Genomic DNA, 23,640 nt, shown 5'->3' with positions numbered 1-23,640 from the left:
TTTCTCCCCTGTATATGGTAGTCTTGCACTAGTTCTTAAATTAGGCAGAAGAGGAACAAATTTGATGCTTACAGTGGAATAAAAAGAAGGCAGCGAGTCTAACAAAAGGAACTTGAATACACATTGAGACTGATCTGTATTGCCAGCCTGTTGAATGTTTGGGTCATCCATGAGTAACTTTATTTCCTTGCTATTTCTGAAACCTGCCTCAATATTTTCTAACCCCAAAAAACGAGACACTGCACTCCTGCCAAATTAAATATTATTCCCTACAGATCCACACCCACTGGGAGCTGGATTCAGGCCATCCAAACACCAGCTGTGTGAGAGAGAGGGGACTTTCATTCAAGCCTCCTGGGTCCCAAGAGTGACAGGGTAACGTCACTCAAAGCCCACACGGCAACTTTAAGTGAGTGCAGTCATTCCAAGCTAATTCATTCCCGTTGCAAATATTTATTAAAATTAATGTCCTATGACAAAGTTTTCTGTAGATGTAAAAGAAACCCAACTTATTTTATGTCTTTTGGCCCTGTTAGCATGGCTTGTGAGATGATTGGAAGTGCTATCAAGGCTGAAGTATTGAACGGGATAATAGAACAATCATAAAAACGTTCAACCCTACGTGCCAAGAATCATCTACTGTTGGATGTCTTTGGTTAAGTTCTAGATGGGAGTTTGGAGAAATGCTATTGAGATTCTGGATTTCATCAGCCATCAACATGAGGGCAATCCAGGTAGAAATTGGCAAATTTATTGATTAAAAGTTATTGATTAAAATGCTCTTGAGTAATGCTCTGCAACACTTACACATATTTTCCTTCTTTGTTAAAATTAAATCCCACATTGCTTTGGAATTTAATTCACCCATTTTTAGGAAAGTCTGGAATGGAGTGGACTGCAGAGACGTGTAAAATTAGTCAGCTCCATCATGAGAACTAGCTTGCATAATATCCAAGAAATCTTCAAGGAGCGATGCCTCAAAAAGGTAGCGTCCATCATTAAGGACCACCCCACACGCCCCACTTCCCAGGACATGCCCTCTTCTCATTGTTACCACCAGGAAGGAGGTACAGAAGCCTGAAGGCACACACTTAATGATTCAGGAACAGCCTCTGCTGTCCAATTTCTGAATGGACATTGAACCCATGAACAATACCTCACTACTTTTTCATTTCTATTTTGGTACCACTTATTTAACTATTTGATGTATTTGATAGTCACTGTGATTCACAGTTTTTTTTATCATGTACTGCACTGTACTGCTGCCACAAAGTTAACAAATTTCACAGCAAATGCCAGTGATATTAAACTTGATTCTGATGCTAAAAACTGGGTGCACCAATTTACTGAGATTAAAAGATCTGCAAATTGCCGGGTTTGAAAAGTTTCAAGGTGTTCAATTCAAAAAGAATTAATTTAGCGACTTGTGTACACCACTGAAAACGTTAAATGAATCAATGCGTTTTTTTTAGTTTTAATCATGTAAAGTGATTTTAAGTCACCTGACTCGCAGATGTGGAACCAAACACCCATATTAAATTGTTTATTCTTTGTGATTATTTAAACAAAAGTTCCATGAAATCAGCACTCTTAAATGTGTCAGGGAATGCTTTATAATGGAAAGTAGAAACCATTATGTTGCATTACACTCTCCAATTTTACTGGATTGTGGAAGATTTTATGCGTGTGATTATACAAGTAGAGTTTTAATAAATATTTGGAGACTAACCTAGCAGCCACATCTAACTCCACAATGGAATATTATTTTGAAGAGAGATACTTGAAACAAAATTTCACTATAGACTCTTCACTATAAAAGAAATAAATCATGCCTCACGCCTGAATATTTGACTGTGTAGGGATCGTGAATTAATTTTGAAATACAGCAGTTTTTTTTTACAATGTAAAGTGCACTTTGCCAGCACCGTACATTGAAGAGGTGATGCTTCCCTGACACACACACCCTAAGCCATAAAATTTTCATAGCTTTCAACCGCTCCTACGAGATTTGTGGGGTCCCATTGGATGTTGAACACTATTGGATAGAAAATGGTTCTAAACTTGTCTCCATACCCTATTGCTGGTCAGACTCCACGGACAGCCGAGAAGTCCCGGCATTCTGCAGGGGATTTGCCTCTCTGGAATACAAAAAGGGGCCTCATTCATTACGACTGGCTGATTAGGAAAGTACCCAGCTTTAACAGAATCAGAGCCAGGTTTAATATCACCGGCATACGTCATGAAATTTGTTGTCTTTGTGGCAGCGGTGTAATGCAATACAGAAAAAGAAACATGAATTATGGTATATAGATATATATATATATATATAAAATAGTTAAATTAAATAAATAGTGCAAAAATACAAATAAAAAACAGTGGGGTAGTGTTCATGGGTTCAATATCCATTCAGAAATCAGATGGCAGAGAGGAAGAAGCTGTTCCTGAATCATTGAGTGTGTGCCTTCAATCGTCTGTACCTCCTTCCCAATGGTAGCAACGAGAAGAGGGCATGTCCTGGGTGATGGGGGTCCTTAATAATGGATGCCACCTTTTTGAGGCATGGATCCTTGAAGATGCCTTGATACTACAGAGACTAGTGCCTATGATGGAGCTGACTAAGCTTTATTTTAGTTTAGTAAGACCATAAGTCATAAGTGCAGAACTAGGCCCTTCAGCACATCAAATCTGCTCCAGCATTGGATCATGGCCGTATATTTTTCCTCTGAACACTATTTTCCTGCCTTCTCCCTGAACCTTTTGATGTCCTTACTAATCAAGAACCTGTCAGCATTAAATATACAGTTTTGTGCAAACACCTTAGGCACATATATACAGAATACCCATAGCTAGGGCGCCTGAAATTTTTGCAGAGTAATGTATTTCTCAACGTGGAGCAGAGAGCAAATTTGTAAATCTGGTGGGAGCAAAAGATGTTAGGAATGGTCATGGTGGTGCGCCACAGGAGGGATGAGGGACAGGTGGCAGAGGAGTCCTCGAGTAGGGTGGGTGACATGGGTACAGACACACCCAGCCCTGAGACGCCAGGTAAGATCACTTGATTCCAATCGATTGGTATACTGTATTGATCATTACAGAATGTCTCTCAGGTGCTTCCTACTTCTTTCCATCTCCATTCCCCTTTTCCCAACCATAATTTCCTTTTCCCAGTCCCTTTACCACTCTCAGTCCACTATAGAGACCCATATCAGGTTTATCCTCATACACATATGTCATGGAATTTGTTTTTTTTTGTAGCAGCAGTACAGTACAATACATAAAATTACTACAGAACTGTGCAAAAGTCTTAGTCTCCCTAGCTATACATATGTGCCCAAGACCTTTGCACAGGACTGTGTGCAGTGACATGGCAATGAATTCCACAGATTCACCACCCTCTGGGTAAAGAAATTCCTCTTCATCTCTGTTATAAATGAATGTTCTTGTATTATTAGGCTGTGCCATCTGGTCCTAATGTTTTTGATTAACTTTATTTTTTAATTTATTTTTAAATAATTGTCTTGAATTTTATTTTCTTTGAAAGCCTACAGATGGTGTTCAGATACTGAGATCCGGCAAACTCTTTGCATGGTGAGATGTTAACAAGCATTTCAGGGGTGTAAATGGTCATCAAGATCAGGACCCAGGGTCTGGTCCTTTACTTCGGGTGTTCACCACCAGACACAGCATTCCCTCCACTTCTCCTAGGTCCTTTCTTCTATCTCCAATATCCACTTCCCTTTGCAACGCTCTGTTCCAAACAACCACAAGAGATGCATCGTCTGCTCTTACACTTCATCTGTTACAGACCAGATGAAGCAGGAATTTATTGATACTTAATCTAATCTGGTATATCACATTATGAATGTGTGACCATGTTCCATGTGGATTATAGAACATAGAGCAGGACAAAAGTATGGACCATTCAGCCTGCAATGTTATGCTGACCTTTTAATCTACTCCAAGATCAACTGAGCCTTTCCCTCCCACATTGCCCTCCAATTTTGTTTCATTCATTTGCCTTTCTGAGTTCCTTAAATGTCCCTAATGTATCTGCATCTACCAATTCTACAACCTCAGAATTTAATATTGAATTTAATAATTTCAGCTAATTACTTCTTTCTCTTTACCCTAACCGAAGAGGTTCTGCAGATGCTGGAAATCCAAAGCAACAAACAGAAAGTGCTGGAGGAACTCAGCAGGTCAGGAGCATCTAAGGAGAAGAACAACCAGTTGACATTTTGGGCTGAGGCCTCTCCACAGATAATCCTTGGCCTGCTGAGTTCCTCCAACATTTTGTGTTTCTTATCTGTAGATTCTCTTGTGTTGTCCTGACGAAAGATCTTGGCTCGAAATATTGACTGTCTGTTCCTCTCCATAGATGCTGCCTGACCTGCTAATTTCCCTCAGATTTTATGTTTACCATATAACAATTACAGCACGGAAACAGGCCATCTCGGCCCTTCCAGTCCATGCTGAACTCTTACTCTCACCTAGTCCCACCGACCTGCACTCAGCCTATAACCATCCATTCCTTTCCTGTCCATATATTTATCCAATTTAACTTTAAATGGTAACATCGAACCTGCCTCAACCATTTCTGCTGGAAGCTCATTCCACACAGCTAACACTCTCTGAGTAAAAAAGTTTCCCCTCAAGTTACCCTAAACTTTTGCCCTTTAACTCTCAACTCATGTCCTTTTGTTTGAATCTCCCCCACTCTCAATGGAAAAAGCCTATCCAGGTCAACTCTATCTATCTTCCTCATAATTTTAAATACCTCTATCAAGTCCCCCCTTAACCTTCTATGCTCCAAAGAATAAAGTCCCAACTTGTTCAACCTTTACACTGTTGTAAAGTGTTATAAAGCTGTGTCCCTTTGTTTCATTTTAATCTTTTCTAAACCTAACCTCATCACTCAATTTCCTCTTACTCTCTCCACACTCACCTCTCATTACAACTTGTCCTGATGAAGGGTCTCTGCCCAGAACACAGTTCAAAGTACATTATTATCAAAGTATGTATGCATTATACTACCTTGAGATTTGTCTCCTTACAGTCAGCCATAAGACAAAGAAACCCAAAAGAATGCATTAAAAAAAGACCATCAAACGCTCAATGAGCAGGGAGAAAAAAACTAAATCGTGCAAGCAATGGATGCAAGCGAATGATGTTCTGACCAAGTCCGCAAAGCCAGTCCAGTCCACAGATTGTTAGTTCAGCTCAAAGTGGAGCAGTGAGCTGCATCAGCCCTTTACTTGACACCATTAGTATTAACATTATTAAACATTAACTGTTTATTCCCCTCCATCAATACTGCCTGACATGCTGAGTTCCCCTTCATTTTATGTGGTGTTGCTCTGGGTTTCCAGTATCAACAGATTCTCTTGTATACTTAATTTCTCCCGTTCTGTCAAGAGCTCTTGATAAGAAGCATTGGGAAGTATTGATTTCTCCTCCTGTTCTGTCTCACCTCCATATGCTTTCTCTTTCTGCCTCAGATAGTGATTTGTTGCCAAGTATTTTTACTTGCAAAGTTGGCATTGACATAATCTTTTTAACTCAGCAGAACAAACTGGCAATCTTCAATGTTAGATAGTGTGTGAAGGGAGGAACGGAGACAAGATTTCTTTTCATATTACGTAATTACACATGCTGATCCATGCTCTAAGCTCACTTGTCTTTCCTACAATACTCCTTGCATTGAAGTAGATGCACCTTGGAAAGTTATCCTTACCATGCTCAACCTTTCGATTCCTGTATTTGTATTTATATTTAACAACATTTTTTTCCCCCACAACCACTGCCCTATCTGTCCAGGCATTCTGGTTTCCATCTCCTCACAACTCGAGTTTAAACTTCCCAGAGCAACATTAGCAAACCTTTCTGCAAGTATGTATGTCCCACTCCAGTACAAGCGCAAACTGTCCCATCTGTATTGGTCTCAGCTTTCCTGAAAGAGAGCGCAATAATACAAAAACCTGAAGTCCTCTCACCTGCACCTTCATTGGCAATGACATGGACCACAACCTCTGGCTACTCATCCTCTCCTTTAAGAAAGTTATGGACTTGATTTAACCCTGGCACTGGGAGGCAGCACACCATCATGAATCTCATTCCCATCCACAAAACGTCCTGTCTATTTCCCTGACTATCCCCTGTCACTAATGCTCTCCTTATCTACCTACTTCCATTTTGAGTCACAGAACCAGACTCAGAGAATTGATTGCTGTGAATTTCCTCTACCAGATCATTCCACCCAACAATATCCAAAGCAGCATATTTGTTATTGAGGGAATCGTTTCTTCTTAATGACATTCTTCAGAATTGAAGGACATTTAGAAATATGCAGTTTGAAGCATTTCTACAGTGGCTGTAGAAAATCTTAAAGGTATTTAGGAAGGAAAGGAAGAAGAGTTTACATTTCAAAAGCCTCTTCACAGAAAAGCAGGGCTTATCAATCCTCCCCTCCCCATAGCCTGCTAAATACTTTGAATGAAGAAGCACATCAAAAGTACAAAATGATGAACTGTTTGACTAGTTCTAAGTAAGGGATGAATAAAGATCCTTGATAGAGTTTTTTTTAAAAACACAAACGCGAGGAATTCTGCAGATGCTGGAAATTCAAGCAACGCACATCAAAGTTACTGGTGAACGCAGCAGGCCAGGCAGCATCTCTAGGAAGAGGTACACTTGACGTTTCAGGCCGAGAACCTTTGTCAGGACTGAAACGTCGACTGTACCTCTTCCTAGAAATGCTGCCTGGCCTGCTGCGTTCACCAGCAACTTTGATGTGTTCCTTGATAGAGTGGCGGGTAAGTAATTAAATGCCTTGATGTTGTAAAGCAAAAGGGAACAATAATGGGGTAAACAATTGGTATTTTCCCCTCCCCTTCCCCCTTCATCAATTCTTCACTCTGGCCTCCTACCTCTTCTTCTCACCTCTCACCCCCCCCCACCGGCTATAACCCCTCCTGGTGCCTCTCCTCCTTCCCTTTCTCCCATGGTGCACTCTCCTCTCCTATCAGATTCCTTCTTCTCCAACCCTTTACCTTTTCCACTTATCACCTCCCAGTTTCTTAATTCATCCCCTCCTCCCCACCCACCTTGCTGTTTCACCTATCAAATTCTTCTTGTACTCCTTCCACTCCACCTGCTGCGCCCCCCCCCCCCATCTTCTTATTCTGGCATCTTTCCCCTTCCTTTCCAGTCCTGATGAAGGTTCTCGGCCCGGCTGTTTATTCCTCTTCATAGATGCCGCCTGACCTGCTGAGTTCCTCCAACATTTTGTGTGTGTTGCTCTGGATTTCCAACATCTGCAAAATCTCTTGTGTTTATGGTATAGTTGAGATTTTAGTTGAGAGAAGAAGGAACTGCCTGTCTGAAGGTTCTTAAGATTCAGGAAGGTGAAAGATGGGTGTTACCCTTGGGTGATTCTTGTGCCTTGATAGGGGATCGTTACCCAAGGAAGAACTCCCACTGTTTCCCCTCTCCCGAATTCATGTTAGCACTAATATCTTGTCTCACTTTAACTTCCAGCCCCTTAATGCCAGATTAGACTGCATGGATTTAGAGAAGAAAGGCAAGAGCTTAGACCCGGTGTCTGCGTTCTAAAAATAGAAAGTACTCGCAACGTGCTGCAGATTTGTCACTGAGAGGAAGACATTTTATTGGAGCAGGTTCAACCTTTACGAAGAAAGAATGATTTCTGCTTATAAAGTGTCTTCAACGGCCCCAGGTTGTGTTAAAATGCTTAATCACCAGTGACCTTCCATTTGAAATGCACTCATTGTTCATTGTTCTGAAGTAGGAAACAGCAAAGTACGAATAATGTCCAGAAAACTCCCTCAGACAGCCATGAAATGGATAGCCAGATACTTTTGTTTCCCAGGGTAGATATGGCTAGTACAAGGGGGTATAATTTTAAAGTAATAGGAGAAAATGTCAGAGGTACGTTTTTTCACTCAGGGGGTATGTGGAACACCCTGCCGAGGGTGATGGTAGAGGCAGATACATTAGGGACACTTAAGAAACTCTTAGACATCCCTAATGTGGCACGTGGATGATAGTAAAATGAAGGGTTATATAGGAGGGAAGGGTTAGATTGATCTTAGAGGAGGTTAAAAGGTCAGCACAACATGAGGGGCCAAATAGCCTGTACTGTGCTGTAGTGTTCTATGTTCTGTGAAATGTGGACATGGGAAGGGAAGACAAGGGAGAAAGAAAGGCATGCTGCTTCAGCAAGGAGACAGCTGGCGGGTAGGGCAGATTTAACTAGGTTTTAATCTGATGAATAAAAAAGTCAAGGGCAATAAAAACAAGGAGTCCTTTGTCAGAAACAACCAGGAATTCAATTCCTTCTATCTCACACTGTAATCATTAAAGTGTCTAACTTATATTTTTATGATAGAACTATTGGATTCTTTCTCTCAAAAAAAACTCAGACTTATTAAGAGCACGTGTCTCCCTTTACTTAAAACTGAACAGTGATGAACTCTCATTACTGACCTTTTGCGTATTTCTGATTGCTTCATTTGAAATGTTCTCACTGAAGAGGCAAATGTCAATACTTTTGACAGAAAAATGGCTGAGGAAGATTGCTGAGTCTATGTGAGGAATTTTGAGATTGCTCAGTTGGAACAAAACCCACATTCGGTCCAAAACTACTGCTTTGGTTGTAATTGGGAAACTGTGTCCTAAGAATTCTTGAAGCTAGCTAGATTCTGTGAGGCTTTAAGCTTCTAATAAAATTAATTTGCACAATGCTCCTTAAACCCACATCTCATTAGTGATCTATCCATTTGTGTTACTACTTTCAGGAAGCAATGGACTTCCTCTGTACACGAAGACTCCGAAAGGCCCTACCACCTTTTGTATACTTTTGCATTGTATTTTGACCTCCCGAAGTATATAACTTTAGAGTTTTCTGGATTAAACTTCTCTGTTAGTTCTCTGTCCATTTTTCCAACTGCATATCATGCTGTATCTTTTGAAACCTTCTTCACCATTGATACGCCCACTAATTTTCCTGTTGTCTTCAGATTATATGACAAGTAACAGAGGTCCCAGCACTGATCATTGCAGAACACCACTAGTCACACAACTCTGGTCAGAATAATAGCTTTCTACCACTACCCTCTGCCTTCTATGGCAAAGCCAACATTGAATTATATCTACTGAGACTCCATGAATTCCATATCCCTTAATCTTCTGGACCGGCCATCTCATTAAAAGCTTTACTAAATTCCATGTATGCAACATCCAAAGCCCTGCCTTGATCAATCATATTTATTATCTCAAAGAGCTCAATCCTGTTTGCAAAATATAATCTCCCCCACACAGAGGCTTACCATCTATCTCTAACAAGTTCATACTTTTCCCAAATTCGAGTAAATGCAATTCCTAGGAAACTTCCTCAAGTCAAAGTTAAGGTAAATTTATTGTCAAAGTACATCTATTTTACCATATTTCCCTACCACTGCCTTACAGCTTCCCAATTTACCCCCATTCCCTTCCTTAAACAAAAAAAAAACAATCTTGGCTTTTCTCCTGTCCTCCAGGATCTCACCTGTGGTTAAAGATGATATAAAGAAATCTGTAATCTCCTCTCTTGCCTTTTTCAATAACTCAGGGTAGATTCCATCAGGTCCTTGGTACATCCGCCTCAATGCTTTTCAGAAGACGCAACACTTCTTTTTTCTTGATATTAGCATAATCCTTCCTGATATGAAGAAAACACGGCACTGCCTCTACTTCCTGAAGAGTTTGCAGAGATTCTGCGTGGCATGTAAAACTTTGATAAACATCTATAGATGAGTGGTGGAGGGTATATTGACAGGCTGAATCACAACCTGATATGGAAACACCAATGCCCTTGAATGGAAGATCCTACAAAAAGTAATGGATATGGCCTAGTCCAGCATGGGTACAGCTCTCCCAACCATTAAGCACATGTGCAAGAAACACTGTTACAGGAAAGTAGCATCCGTGTTTCTTCTCACTGCTGCCATCAGGAAGAAGGTACAGGAGCCTCAGCACTCACACCACTAGGTTTAGGAACAGTTACTACCCCTCAAACATCAAGCTCTTGAACAAAGAGGGTAACTCCACTCAATTTCACTTGCCCATCATTGAAATGTTCCTACAACCAATGGACTCACTTTCAAGTACTTGTCATCTCATGTTCTCAATACTTATTGTTTATTTAATTATATTATTGTTACTTCTTTATGCATTTGCACAGTTTGTTGTCTTCTGCTCTCTAGTTGAAAGCCCTAATTTGGCAGTTGTTCTTTGATCCTGTTATAGTTTAGTATGCCTACAAAAATGCTCAAGGTTGTATATGGTGACATATATACCTTGATAATAAATTTTACTTTGTACTTTGATCTCAATATTCTCCACATTCCTCTTGCCTGGTGAATGGCGATGCAAAGAATTCATTTAGTATCTTATTCACTTCCTCTGACTCCAGGCATAATCCCTCCTTTGTCCTTGAGTGGTCCTACCCTCTCCCTTGTTACTCTCTTGTTTTTAATGCATGTGTAAAGTACCTTGGGATTTTTTTTGTCCTACTGGTCAGGGATGTTTCATGGCCCCTTTTACACTGCCCCCCACCCCCCCTGCTGATTCCCTGTATAAGACCTTTCCTGCTTCTTCTATATCTCTCAAGGGCCCTGTCTGATTTCAGCTTCCTAAACCGGACATACACTCAGTGGCCACTTTATTAGGTACGTCCTCTACCTAATAATGTGGCCACTGAGTGTACGTTCATGGTCTTAGGTCTCTTAGACCATCCATTTCAAGGTTCGACATGTTGTACCATCAGAGATGCTCTTCTGCACACCACTGTTTAACACATAGTTATTTGTGTTACTGTCGTGTTTCTGTCAGTTTGAACCAGTCTGGCCATTCTCCTCTGACATCTCTCATTAAAAAGGCACTTTCACCAGCAGAACTGCGGCTCACTGGGTGTTTCTTTTTTGCTTTTTCTACCATTCTCTGTAAACTCTAGAGCTGGGGTTCTGAACTGTTTTTATACCATGGACCAATACCGTTAAGCAAGCGATCTAAGGACCCTAGATTGGGAACCTCCTGCTCTAGAAACTGTTGTGTGTGAAAATCCCGGGAGCTCAACAGTTTCTGAGATACTCAAACCACCCCATCAGGCACCAACAATCATTCCATGGTCAAAGTCACTCTAATCACATTTCTTCCCCATTCTGATATTTGGTATGAACAACAGCTGAACCTCTTGACCATGTCTGCATGCTTTTATGTATTAAGTTGCTGCCACATAGTTGGCTGATTAGGTATTTGCATTAGCAAGCAGGTGTACAGGCGTACCTAATAAAGTGGCCACCGAGTTTATAATGGTGAACATGTGAAGAAAGGAAGGGGTTAAGTCATCCCATCACTGGCACGCAAAATTGAAATGCCTGAAGGGCAGGGTAAAAGTACATGGGTTTAATGTTTAGCTCGAGTTTCAGACACATCTTAAGCATTAATCATTATATCCACAGAGATGTTGTATCACTTACGCACTGGATGACAGGGAACAGAAATTAAGGGCAAACATCATATCAGAGCCACTAGAGGAAACCAACATTGGAAAGTGATCTCCTGGGCCCAGGCATTTGGGCCCATTTCTCTCCTTCTGACCAAATATGGGCATCTTTCATTTGCCTATCATTTGGCATTGCTTCCTAGCCCAGAGTTTGCAGCACGTGGCTTCTCGTCTGCCGTCATGCTGTAACATCCAGAGTGATTTTGTGGTAGCTGGCAGGCATACAGCTTAAATGTCTTTACTGTTGCTGTTGGTGGTGTGTTTTTATATAACTTTAGAACTTTGCAGGAAGCTCTTTAATGTTGCAGGTGGAGAAAGAGAGAGGGGTAAGCCAGAAAGTTTCTTAGTGGTGAGAGATAACTCACTGGCATTTTTCCTGCACTTTTGGACAGGATACAATAACTAGCTGTTGTTCCACAAGAAATCCTTTGCATACATCCAGCTCAACAATGGCTGCCATTTTCATTTCTATAGCACCTCATTTGGAATGTATTTGCCTCAATTAAGAAGTGGTTGAGGTCTGAGAAGAAGGAAAAATAATGCTGAAATTTTGAGTTGTAAAACACTGCAGTTACTGGAAATCTGAAATAAAGGAAGACACCAGTTCTGATACATACTGGAGTCTGAAGTTGTTGGGTTCAGAATTGATAATGTGTGTTCAAAGTTCAAATTTATTTACTGAGATACTGCATGAAAAAGGCCCTTTCCACCCTTCAACTACAGCAATCCTTTGATTTAATCCTAGCCTAATCATGACACAATTAACCTAACAACCAGTACATCTTTGGCACAAAATTCTCTGCAGATGCTGGGGTCAAAGCAACACTCGCAACACTCTGGAGGAACTCTGCAGGTCAGGCAGCATCCGTGGAAACGATCAGTCAATGTTTCAGGCCGGAACCCTTCGGGCTGACAAAGGGTTCTGGCCCGAAACGTTGACTGATCGTTTCCACGGATGCTGCCCGACCTGCTGAGTTCCTCCAGCATGTTGTCAGTACATCTTTGGACTGTGGGAGGAAACCAGAGCACCCAGAGGAAACTCACGCAGTCTGGACACTAGACACTAGACACTAGAATACTACAGCACAATACAGGCCCTTCGGCCCTCGATATTGTACTGACCCATATATTCCTTAAAAAAAGTACTAAACCTACACTACCCAGTAACCCTCTATTTTTCTTTCATCCATGTGCCTGTCCAAGAGGCTCTTAGATACCCCTAATGTTTTAACTTCCACCACCATCCCTGGCAAATCATTCCAGGCACCCACAAACCTCTGTGTAAAAAACTTACCCCTGATGTCTTCCCTAAACTACCCTCCCTTAACTTTGTACATATGCCCTCTGGTGTCTGCTATTCGTGCCCTGGGAAACAGGAACTGGCAATCCACCCTATCTATGCCTCTCATAATCTTGTAGATCGCTATTAAGTCCCCTCTCATCTTTCTACGCTTCAAAGGGAAAAGTCCCAGCTCTGCTAACCTTGCTTCATAACACTTGTTTTCCAATCCAGGCAACATCCTGGTAAATCTCCTGTGCACCCTCTCCATAGCTTCCACATCCTTCCCATAATGAGATGACCAGAACTGAACACAATACTCTAAGTGTGGTCTCAATAGAGATTTGTAGAGTTGCAACATGACCTCTCTACTCTTGAACTCAATCCCCCATTAATGAATCCTATCATCCTATAGGCCTTCTTAACTATCTTATCAACCTATGCAGCGACCTTGAGGGATGTATGGATTTGAACCCCAAGGTCACAGGGGAACAACATACAAATTCCTTACAGGCAGAGGTAGGAATTGACTGGTACTATAAAGTGTAGTGTTAACCACTACACTACCATACCACCCACAGTTTATTCAAAGTAAAGTTATTACCAGAGTATGCATACCATATACAACCTTGAGATCCATCTTCTCTCAGGGACCCATAAAAATAAAGAAATACAATAGAATTCATGAAAAACCACACATAACAAAGGCAGAGTTCCTGAAAGTGAGTCTATTGCAGAGGTTCCCAAATGCCATGGACCAATACCATTAAACAGGGGGTCTGTGGACTCCAGGTGGGGCACACTTGGTTTACAGGCTATATAGCACTTATGTGATTCATTACAACACAGAAGGAAGTTTGAGGTCAGAGAAGAAATATGATGGAGAATGAAAGCAATAGGATACTGGGAGCACAGGATCAACTGTATGGACTAAATTAAGATGTTCTGTAAAGTGCTCACTCAATCTACTCTTGGTTTCTCCAAGGAATAATGTAAAGATTTTTCATCTTTCAAGTTTAGTAATTCCTCATTCTTCTGAACTCAACACAATACAGGCTCAATCCGCTGCATCTCTTCTCAAAGGGCAACATCTCCAATGCAGAAATTAGTCTGGTGAAGTTTTGTTGCACTTCCTGTATTGCAAGAATATCCTTCCCTAGGTAGCAAGGCCAAGTGTACGTAATATTCCATATACGATGCTGTAAGAGTTCCATAAAAAAAACCTTGTTTCTCCTGTGCTCCAGTCTTTTTACAATACAAGCCAACATACCATTTGTCTTCCTATTTGCCAGCAGCACCTACATAGGACATCTTCTCTGAAAACTGTCACCCTATTGTGGTGGAATGTATCCTGATATCCCGAGAGTAATGCTGCCTGGAATTTAGCTCCTGGTGGGGTAACCCATGGCAATGAAGTCAAGGGGCAGGTTCTAAACTAAGAGCGATCCGAGACCTTAATGGTGGAGCTGGCAAAAGTTTATGACACATCATAAAGGCAGTGCAAACTCGGTCAACTCCATCATGGGCACTAGCCTCCATTGATGCCGGCTTCAAAAGGGGATGACTCAAAGAAGTGACTTGCAATATTAAAGACACCCAGTACCCAGGAATGCCCTTTTTTCATTGCTACCATCAGGGAGGAGGTACAGGAGCCCAAAGACACAAACTCATCATTCGAGGAACGGCTCCTTCCCTCCACCATCCGATCTCTGAACAGACAGTGAACTAACCCATGAATACCACCTCAGTAATTTTGCTTTGATTTTGCATTTATTATTTGATTTAAATTTCATATATTAGAAGTTATCTACTATCAAAGTATGTATACCATATCCAACATTGAGATTCATTTTCCTGCAGACACTCACAGGAAAATAAACAAATACAATAAAATCATGAGAAACCATATACTATATATGTATGTATTTTTATTGTAATTTATAGCTTTTAAGCATTGGACAGCACTGCTGCCACAAAACAACATACTTCACAACATATGCTAGTGACATTAAACCTGATTCTGATTCTGATTTTAAAACACCAGTTTTAAAAATACTCAGCCCTTCTTAATCTTACACATAAGAGAATGGTCTTGACATTTCACATGTCCAGTCTTCCACTATTCACTTAGCCTGTCTCTAACCCTCACTGCTTCTTTGCATTCTCTCCATAACTCATGTTGCCACCTAGCTTTGCGACGGCAGCAGGCTTGGATATACTGCACTTGCTTCAAGCAGGCTTCAATTACACCAGTGTAATTAAGAGGTGGCTTGGATCCACTCCAATTTTTTTACCAGAGCAATAGGCCCACAGCAGACCTGTTGTTTCATTGGCTCTTTACTCAATCCTGGAACATCTAGACAGCAAAAATACATACATCAGGATGCTTACTTTCAAGGACTCTTCATTCCATGTTCTCATTATTTTATTGCTATTTATTTGTATTTGCATTCGCACAGTTCGTTGTCTTTTGCTCTCTGGTTGATCTTTCATTTTTCCAGTTGTGGTTACTATTCTATAGATTTGTTGAGAATGCTAACAAGAAAATGAATCTTGGGGTTGTATACGGTGACATATATGCACTTTGATAATAAAATTTACTTTGAACTTCGAATTTGGTCCCCCCATCCAAATCATTCGGATAGATTGAAAGGCTTCCAATGAAATAGACTAAAGACCTTCAGGTTTCGAGCTCTCAGGGGCCGTGAACCAATTTTACGAGGGTACATCACCCTGGTGGTTGCATTCATAAGAGGAAGGATAATTTGTCGTAGAATCATAGAGTATCACAGTGCAGAAACAGGCTCTTTGGCCCATCTAGTCCATTGTTGCTCCTTCCTGCACCTTGTGGCTATTAGGTGGCACCTTGCCATTTCTTTAGCACTTCTATCTGTTTTTATGAGGCCGAGCTGCTAGTTTGATGCACAGCCCAGCACAGATGGAAAGCGTGCAAGGAGCTGGCTGGATTTGAACCTGAGACCACTTGCCTTGAAGTCCGGTGCAGATGCCACTACAGCACCAGCTGGCCACATCTAGTCCATGCCGACCAGTATTTCTCCCTGGGTGGCATGGTTGAAAACTGAGCAGCATGGTAGCTAACTGGGCAGAATAGTAGTGCAGTATTTTGCAGCACCAATTCCCACCGCTGTTTCTAAGGAGTTTTTACATTCTCCCTGTGACCTTGTGGGTTTCCTCTGGATGATCCACATTCCTAAAATGTACCAGTTAGGGTTAGTAAGTTGTGGATATGCTACGTTGGCACCAGAAACATGGTGACATTTATGGGTTGCCTCCAGCACTTCCTCAGATTCGTTGGTCATTGCACAAATGGTGCCTTTCACTGTATGCTATGACCTTCATGTGAGAAATAAAGCTAATCTTAAATCTTTAGCTTCATCCCTAGTCACATCTACCCATACCCAAACATAACTCTCCATACCCCTCCCACCCATGTACTAATTCAAACTTCTGTTAAATGTTGCAATCAATCCCACATCCACCACCTCTGCTAGCAGCTCGTTCCACACCCACATCACCCTTTGAGTGAAGAAGTTCCCTCTCAGGTTCCCCTTAAATATTTCACAATTCATCTTAAGCCTATAACCTCTAGTTCTAGTCTCTCCCAACCTGAGGGGGAAAAGCCAGTATGTATTGATCCTCTCTACAGTACATCCCTCATTTTTAAAATCTCTGTTAGCTCTTCCCTCGTTATTCTACACTCCAAGGATTATAGTTATAACCTAATCAATCTTTTCCTTTACTCAGATGCTCAAGTCCTGGCAAAATCCTTGTAAATTTTCTCTACACTACCTCAATCTTATTAATATCATTTCCTGTAGGTAGGTGAACAGAACCAAAGAGAAATTTGGATAAGTACACGGATGGGAGGGCTATACAGGTTATGGTCCAGATGCAGGTCAACGAGACTAAGGGAGAGTAATAGTTCGGGTACAGACGAGATGGACTGAAGGGCATGTTTCTGTGTTTTAGTGCTCTCTATGACTCTATTGGATAGGCTGGGCCTGTTTTCTCTTGAGTGACGGATGTAATAAAGGTATATGAAATAAATAAAAGTATAGAATAGGTAGATAGCCTGTGTCTGTTTCGCATAGGAGGTGTTGGAAACTAAGCGATATATGTTTAAGGTGAGAGGAAGGAGGTTTAACAGGGATCTGTGGAGTAAACTTTTCACACAGTGGTTGGTATCTGCAATGAGCTACCAGAAGAGGTAGTGGAAGCAGGGAGAGCCAGAAACAAATTTTAAGAGGTATTTGGACAGGTACTTAAATCAACAGGGCATAGAGAGATACAGAATCAAAGGAGGATTATTATGGGTAGGTACGATGGTGGACATAGATGTGGTGAGCCAAAGGGGTTTGTACAGCTCTATGACTCCAATTACGTGGTCTTTGCATCCTCGTGAAACGGCTCCAACAGCAGGTCTAAACTGAGATACCAGAAGCCAACTGTATGAAGTCAACCATCTCATCAACAATGACTCCTTGTGTCATGTCTCCGAGGCAAGCAGTATAAGCAATCCAAGAGCACATTCAAAGCCATACCACTTGGCCACAGAAGGAAAATCTGCCATGGGAATCTCTCCAGTAACTACCGAGCTGAAATAATCTCTGAAAGAGACAGAGTCATTGATTTTTTCCAAATAAATAGCTATAAATATGCTTGGCTGCCTTTGAACTTTTAGTGGGTCTGCCATTCTAGATATAACAGTCAACATCCTTCCTCCGTCTCCAACCCCCTCCTTCTCCCTGCCTCATTCGAATGCTCTTTAGCTTCCAACATTTAATCCCTGGAAATGACCTCTGAATGCTCAATTCTTCCACATGTAAGAGAAAGGCTCAGTCTGAAGGTAAAGCAAATGATTGTCTGGGAGCAGTTTTGTACAATACTTATAAGATCATAAGACAAAGGAGCAGAAGTTGGCCAATTGGCCCATCGAGTCTGCTCCGCCATTTTATCATGAGCTGATCCATTCCCCCATTTAGTCCCACTCCCCCGCCTTCTCACCATAACCTTTGATGCCCGGCTACTCAGATACCTATCAATCTCTGCCTTAAATACACCCAATGACTTGGCCTCCACTGCCGGCCGTGGCAACAAATTCCGTAGATTCACCACCATCTGGCTAAAAAAGTTTCTTTGCATCTCTGTTCTGAATGGACGCCCTTCAATCCTTAAGTCATGCCGTCTCGTACTAGACTCCCCCATCATGGGAAACAACTTTGCCACATCCACTCTGTCCATGCCCTTCAACATTCGAAATGTTTCTGTGAGGTCTCCCCTCATTCTTCTAAACTCCAAGAAATACAGTCCAAGAGCGGACAACCATTCCTCATATGTTAACCCTCTCATTCCTGGAATCATTCTAGTGAATCTTCTCTGTACCCTCTCCAAGGTCAGCACATCCTTTCTCAAATAAGGAGACAAAAACTGCCCACAGTACTCCAAGTGAGGTCTCACCAGCGCCTTATAGAGCCTCAGCATCACATCCCTGCTCCTATACTCTATTCCTCTAGAAATGAATGCCAACATTGCATTCGCCTTCTTCACTACCGACTCAACCTGGAGGTTAACCTTAAGGGTATCCTGCACAAGGACTCCCAAGTCCCATTGCATCTCAGAACTTTGAATTCTCTCTCCATTTAAATAATAGTCTGCCAGTTTATTTCTTCTGCCAATGTGCATAACCATATACTTTCCAACATTGTATTTCATTCACCACTTCTTTGCCCATTCTTCCGATCTATCCAAGTCTCTCTGCAGACTCTCTGTTTCTTCAGCACTACCGGCCCCTCCACCTATCTTTGTATCATCAGCAAATTTAGCCACAAAGTCATCTACTGCATAATCCAAATTGTTGATGTACAACATAAACAGTAGCGGCCCCAACACGGACCCCTGTGGAACACCACTGGTAACTGGCAGCCAACCAGAATAGGATCCCTTTATTCCCACTCTCTGTTTCCTGCCAATCAGCCAATGCCCCATCCACGTATGTAACTTTCTCGTAATTCCATGGGCTCTTATCTTGTTAAGTAGCCTCATGTGTGGCACCTTGTCAAAGGCCTTCTGGAAATCCAAATATACAACATCCACTGCATCTCCTTTGTCTAGCCTACTTGTAATTTCCTCAAAAAATTGTAATAGGTTTGTCAGGCAGGATTTTCTTTTAAGGAAACCATGCTGAGTTCTGCCTATCTTGTCATATGCCTCCAGGTACTCCGTAACCTCATCCTTGACAATCGACTCCAACAACTTCCCAACCACCGAGCTAACAGGTCTGTAATTAAAGAGGCTAGGCGTGAGGAGGTTAGTTCACAACAGGGGGTGGGAACCAGTGCAGAGAGACAGAGGGGTGTAAAGTGAGGGTAGAAGCAAAAAGTACTAAGGAGAAGAGTAAAAGTGGCAGGCTGACAAATCCAGGGCAAGCATTAAAAAGGGCCACTTTTCAACATAATTGTATAAGGGCTAAGAGAGTTGTAAAAGAGCGCCTGAAGGCTTTGTGTGTCAATGCAAGGAGCATTCATAATAAGGTGGATGAATTGAAAGTGCAGATTGTTATTAATGATTATGATATAGTTGGGATCACAGAGGCATGGCTCCAGGGTGACCAAGGATGGGAGCTCAACGTTCAGGGATATTCAATATTCAGGAGGGATAGACATGAAGGAAGGGGAGGTGGGGTGGCGTTGCTGGTTAAAGAAGAGATTAACGCAATAGAAAGGAAGGACATAAGCCGGGAAGATGTGGAATCGATATGGGTAGAGCTGCGTAACACTAAGGGGCAGAAGACGCTGGTGGGAGTTGGGTACAGGCCACCTAACAGTAGTACTGAGGTCGGAGATGGTATTAAACAGGAAATTAGAAATGTGTGCAATAAAGGAACAGCAGTTATAATGGGTGACTTCAATCTACATGTAGATTGGGTGAACCAAATTGGTAAAGGTGCTGAGGAAGAGGATTTCTTGGAATGTATGCGGGATGGTTTTTTGAACCAACATGTCGAGGAACCAACTAGAGAGCAGGCTATTCTGGACTGGGTTTTGAGCAATGAGGAAGGGTTAATTAGCAATCTTGTCGTGAGAGGCCCCTTGGGTAAGAGTGACCATAATATGGTGGAATTCTTCATTAAGATGGAGAGTGACATAGTTAATTCAGAAACAAAGGTTCTGAACTTAAACAGGGGTAACTTTGAAGGTATGAGACGTGAATTAGCTAAGATAGACTGGCAAATGACACTTAAAGGATTGACGGTGGATATGAAATGGCAATCATTTAAAGGTTGCATGGATGAACTACAACAATTGTTCATCCCAGTTTGGCAAAAGAATAAATCAAGGAAGGTAGTGCACCAGTGGCTGACAAGAGAAATTAGGGATAGTATCAATTCCAAAGAAGAAGCATACAAATTAGCCAGAGGAAGTGGCTCACTTGAGGACTGGGAGAAGTTCAGAGTTCAGCAGAGGAGGACAAAGGGCTTAATTAGGAAGGGGAAAAAAGATTATGAGAGAAAACTGGCAGGGAACATAAAAACTGACTGTAAAAGCTTTTATAGATATGTAAAAAGGAAAAGACTGGTAAAGACAAATGTAGGTCCCCTACAGACAGAAACAGGTGAATTGATTATGGGGAGCAAGGACATGGCAGACCAATTGAATAATTACTTTGGTTCTGTCTTCACTAAGGAGGACATAAATAATCTTCCAGAAATAGTAGGGGACAGAGGGTCCAGTGAGATAGAGGAACTGAGCGAAATACATGTTAGTAGGGAAGTGGTGTTAGGTAAATTGAAGGGATTGAAGGCAGATAAATCCCCAGGGCCAGATGGTCTGCATCCTAGAGTGCTTAAGGAAGTAGCCCAAGAAATAGTGGATGCATTAGTGATAATTTTTCAAAACTCGTTAGATTCTGGACTAGTTCCTGAGGATTGGAGGGTGGCTAATGTAACCCCACTTTTTAAAAAAGGAGAAAGAGAGAAACCGGGGGATTATAGACCAGTTTGCCTAACGTCGGTGGTGGGGAAACTGCTGGAGTCAGTTATCAAAGATGTGATAACAGCACATTTGGAAAGCGGTGAAATCATCAGACAAAGTCAGCATGGATTTGTGAAAGGAAAATCATGTCCGACAAATCTCATAGAATTTTTTGAGGATGTAACTAGTAGAGTGGATAGGGGAGAACCAGTGGATGTGGTATATTTGGATTTTCAAAAGGCTTTTGACAAGGTCCCACACAGGAGATTAGTGTGCAAACTTAAAGCACATGGTTTTGGGGGTAAGGTATTGATGTGGATGGAGAATCGGTTAGCAGACAGGAAGCAAAGAGTGGGAATAAACGGGACCTTTTCAGAATGGCAGGCGGTGACTAGTGGGGTACCGCAAGGCTCAGTGCTGGGACCCCATTTGTTTACAATATATATTAATGACTTGGATGACGGAATTAAATGCAGCATCTCCAAGTTTGCGGATGACACGAAGCTGGGTGGCAGTGTTAGCTGTGAGGAGGATGCTAAGAGGATGCAGAGTGACTTGGATAGGTTGGGTGAGTGGGCAAATTCATGGCAGATGCAATTTAATGTGGATAAATGTGAAGTTATCCACTTTGGTGGCAAAAATAGGAAAACAGATTATTATCTGAATGGTGGCCGATTAGGAAAAGGGGAGGTGCAACGAGAGCTGGGTGTCATTATACACCAGTCATTGAAAGTGGGCATGCAGGTACAGCAGGCGGTGAAAAAGGCGAATGGTATGCTGGCATTTATAGCGAGAGGATTCGAGTACAGGAGCAGGGAGGTACTATTGCAGTTGTACAAGGCCTTGGTGAGACCACACCTGGAGTATTGTGTGCAGTTTTGGTCCCCTAATCTGAGGAAAGACATCCTTGCCATAGAGGGAGTACAGAGAAGGTTCACCAGATTGATTCCTGGGATGGCAGGACTTTCATATGAAGAAAGACTGGATGAACTGGGCTTGTACTCATTGGAATTTAGAAGATTGAGGGGGGATCTGATTGAAACGTATAAAATCCTAAGGGGATTGGACAGGCTAGATGCAGGAAGATTGTTCCTGATGTTGGGGAAGTCCAGAACAAGGGGTCACATTTTGAGGATAAAGGGGAAGCCTTTTAGGACCGAGATTAGGAAAAAACTTCTTCACACAGAGAGTGGTGAATCTGTGGAATTCTCTGCCACAGGAAACAGTTGAGGCCAGTTCATTGGCTATATTTAAGAGGGATTTAGATATGGCCCTTGTGGCTATGGGGGTCAGGGGGTATGGAGGGAAGGCTGGGGCAGGGTTCTGAGTTGGATGATCAGCCATGATCATAATAAATGGCGGTGCTGGTTTGAAGGGCCGAATGGCCTACTCCTGCACCTATTTTTTTTTCTATGAATCAACACTTCAATTTGTGAAAAGTTTTGTATATCAAGAGCTGTCCAAATAGCTACTCAGGCATTTAAAATCTTGCGCATAAAGAGGGTTTATTGTTGCAGACTTAACTACTATATTTTTGGCACAGTAGAGCTGCAATGGAATAAGTACCCTTTCAACCTTACCAATTTTCTCTGTTTATTTCTTCTGTTCATAGTATTAATTACTTGAGGATTTGGCCCAATTCATCGATTCCCCTTTCAAACTCAAAATTCAAGATTCTAAATTCAATTCAATTCAATTCAAGTGTAATTGTCATTCAATCATACATTAATACCCATGAATACAGCCAAACAAGATAATGCTGCTCTGGGGCCAAGGTTCAACACACAGTTGGAACATTCACACACAGCACAGAGCACACACCACGCATAAAAGATACCAGAAAAATACAGCCATGCAAAAAAAACAGTCCGGGTACTGAGTCCATAAATGGCATGGAAATCTGCAGCCATCCACAATACAGCTTGTCTTCTGCTGAGTGAACACTGGGGGGAGCACCAACTCCAGCCTGGACGTCGCACCACACCACCTCCGGTGGAGCACATGACTCTCTCCTGGTGGCTGTAAACAGGTGACACTGCAGATTGAGACCCTGAGTACATGAATGCTGCAGAAATCTGCAGTCAACCACCATTCAATTTAGGGTAATGCCATTTCCAGTACACAGGTGTAAAGGAGAACAAATAATTGCTACTCCAAATTCAATGCAGCACAAAAAAAACAATAAAGGACACAATAATTGAAAAGAAACACAATAAATACATAACATAGCTTATGTATACAGATTGATTGTATGTCCATAAAGTGACACTAGGCACAGGAGTGTCCATCTGCTGGCTATGTTCTATTTGGAGTTGTTCTGTACCAGAGAATTCTGTGTTCAAGCACAAATCCAGAAACTGGAGTATAATATCCAGTTGGGACATCCATAAACACAAGAGATTCCGCAGCTTCTAGAAATCCAGAGCAATACTGAAGGAACTCAGCAGATCAGGCAGCATCTATGGAGGCTGAGATTGTTTCAGGCCGAGATCCTTCATCAGTCTGAAGGGTCTTGGCCCAAAATATCAACTCTTTATTCCTCTGGAATTCCATGCTGTTTGAGGCAATGATATTCTGACAGTGGTCTTGTCTTTTTGTTGAGGTCCAATAGAATGTGCCCATTTTTTCTTTCAAGTGAATATCATAGATTCCTAAATGCAATGCAAAGAATGACAATGTCCAAAAGGTACTTTAATTCCAATCCCCATTCTGACATATTGGTCCGTGGCATCCTCCACTACCAAAATGAGGCCACTGTCAGGTTGGAGGGGAAACATCTTATATTTCGCCTGGGTTGCCTCTGGCCA

The 23,640-nt window shown here is 41.8% G+C and overlaps 1 long non-coding RNA gene across 1 annotated transcript in view; it reads left to right on the top strand.

Moving 5' to 3' along the window:
- Nucleotides 1–278: 278 nt before the first annotated feature.
- LOC140210728 (uncharacterized) overlaps nucleotides 279–23,640 on the top strand; it is a 46,043-nt gene continuing 22,681 nt past the window's right edge. The window contains exons 1-2 of the long non-coding RNA XR_011889288.1: nucleotides 279–409; nucleotides 537–734. This is a non-coding gene — a long non-coding RNA (uncharacterized lncRNA). The remainder of the gene's footprint in view (nucleotides 410–536; nucleotides 735–23,640) is intronic.

Source organism: Mobula birostris, chromosome 15, assembly GCF_030028105.1.
Source record: "Mobula birostris isolate sMobBir1 chromosome 15, sMobBir1.hap1, whole genome shotgun sequence".
NCBI lineage: Eukaryota > Metazoa > Chordata > Chondrichthyes > Myliobatiformes > Myliobatidae > Mobula > Mobula birostris.
The sequence above is the reverse complement of the archived record's forward strand: the minus strand, read 5'-3'. Positions and strand labels throughout refer to the sequence as shown.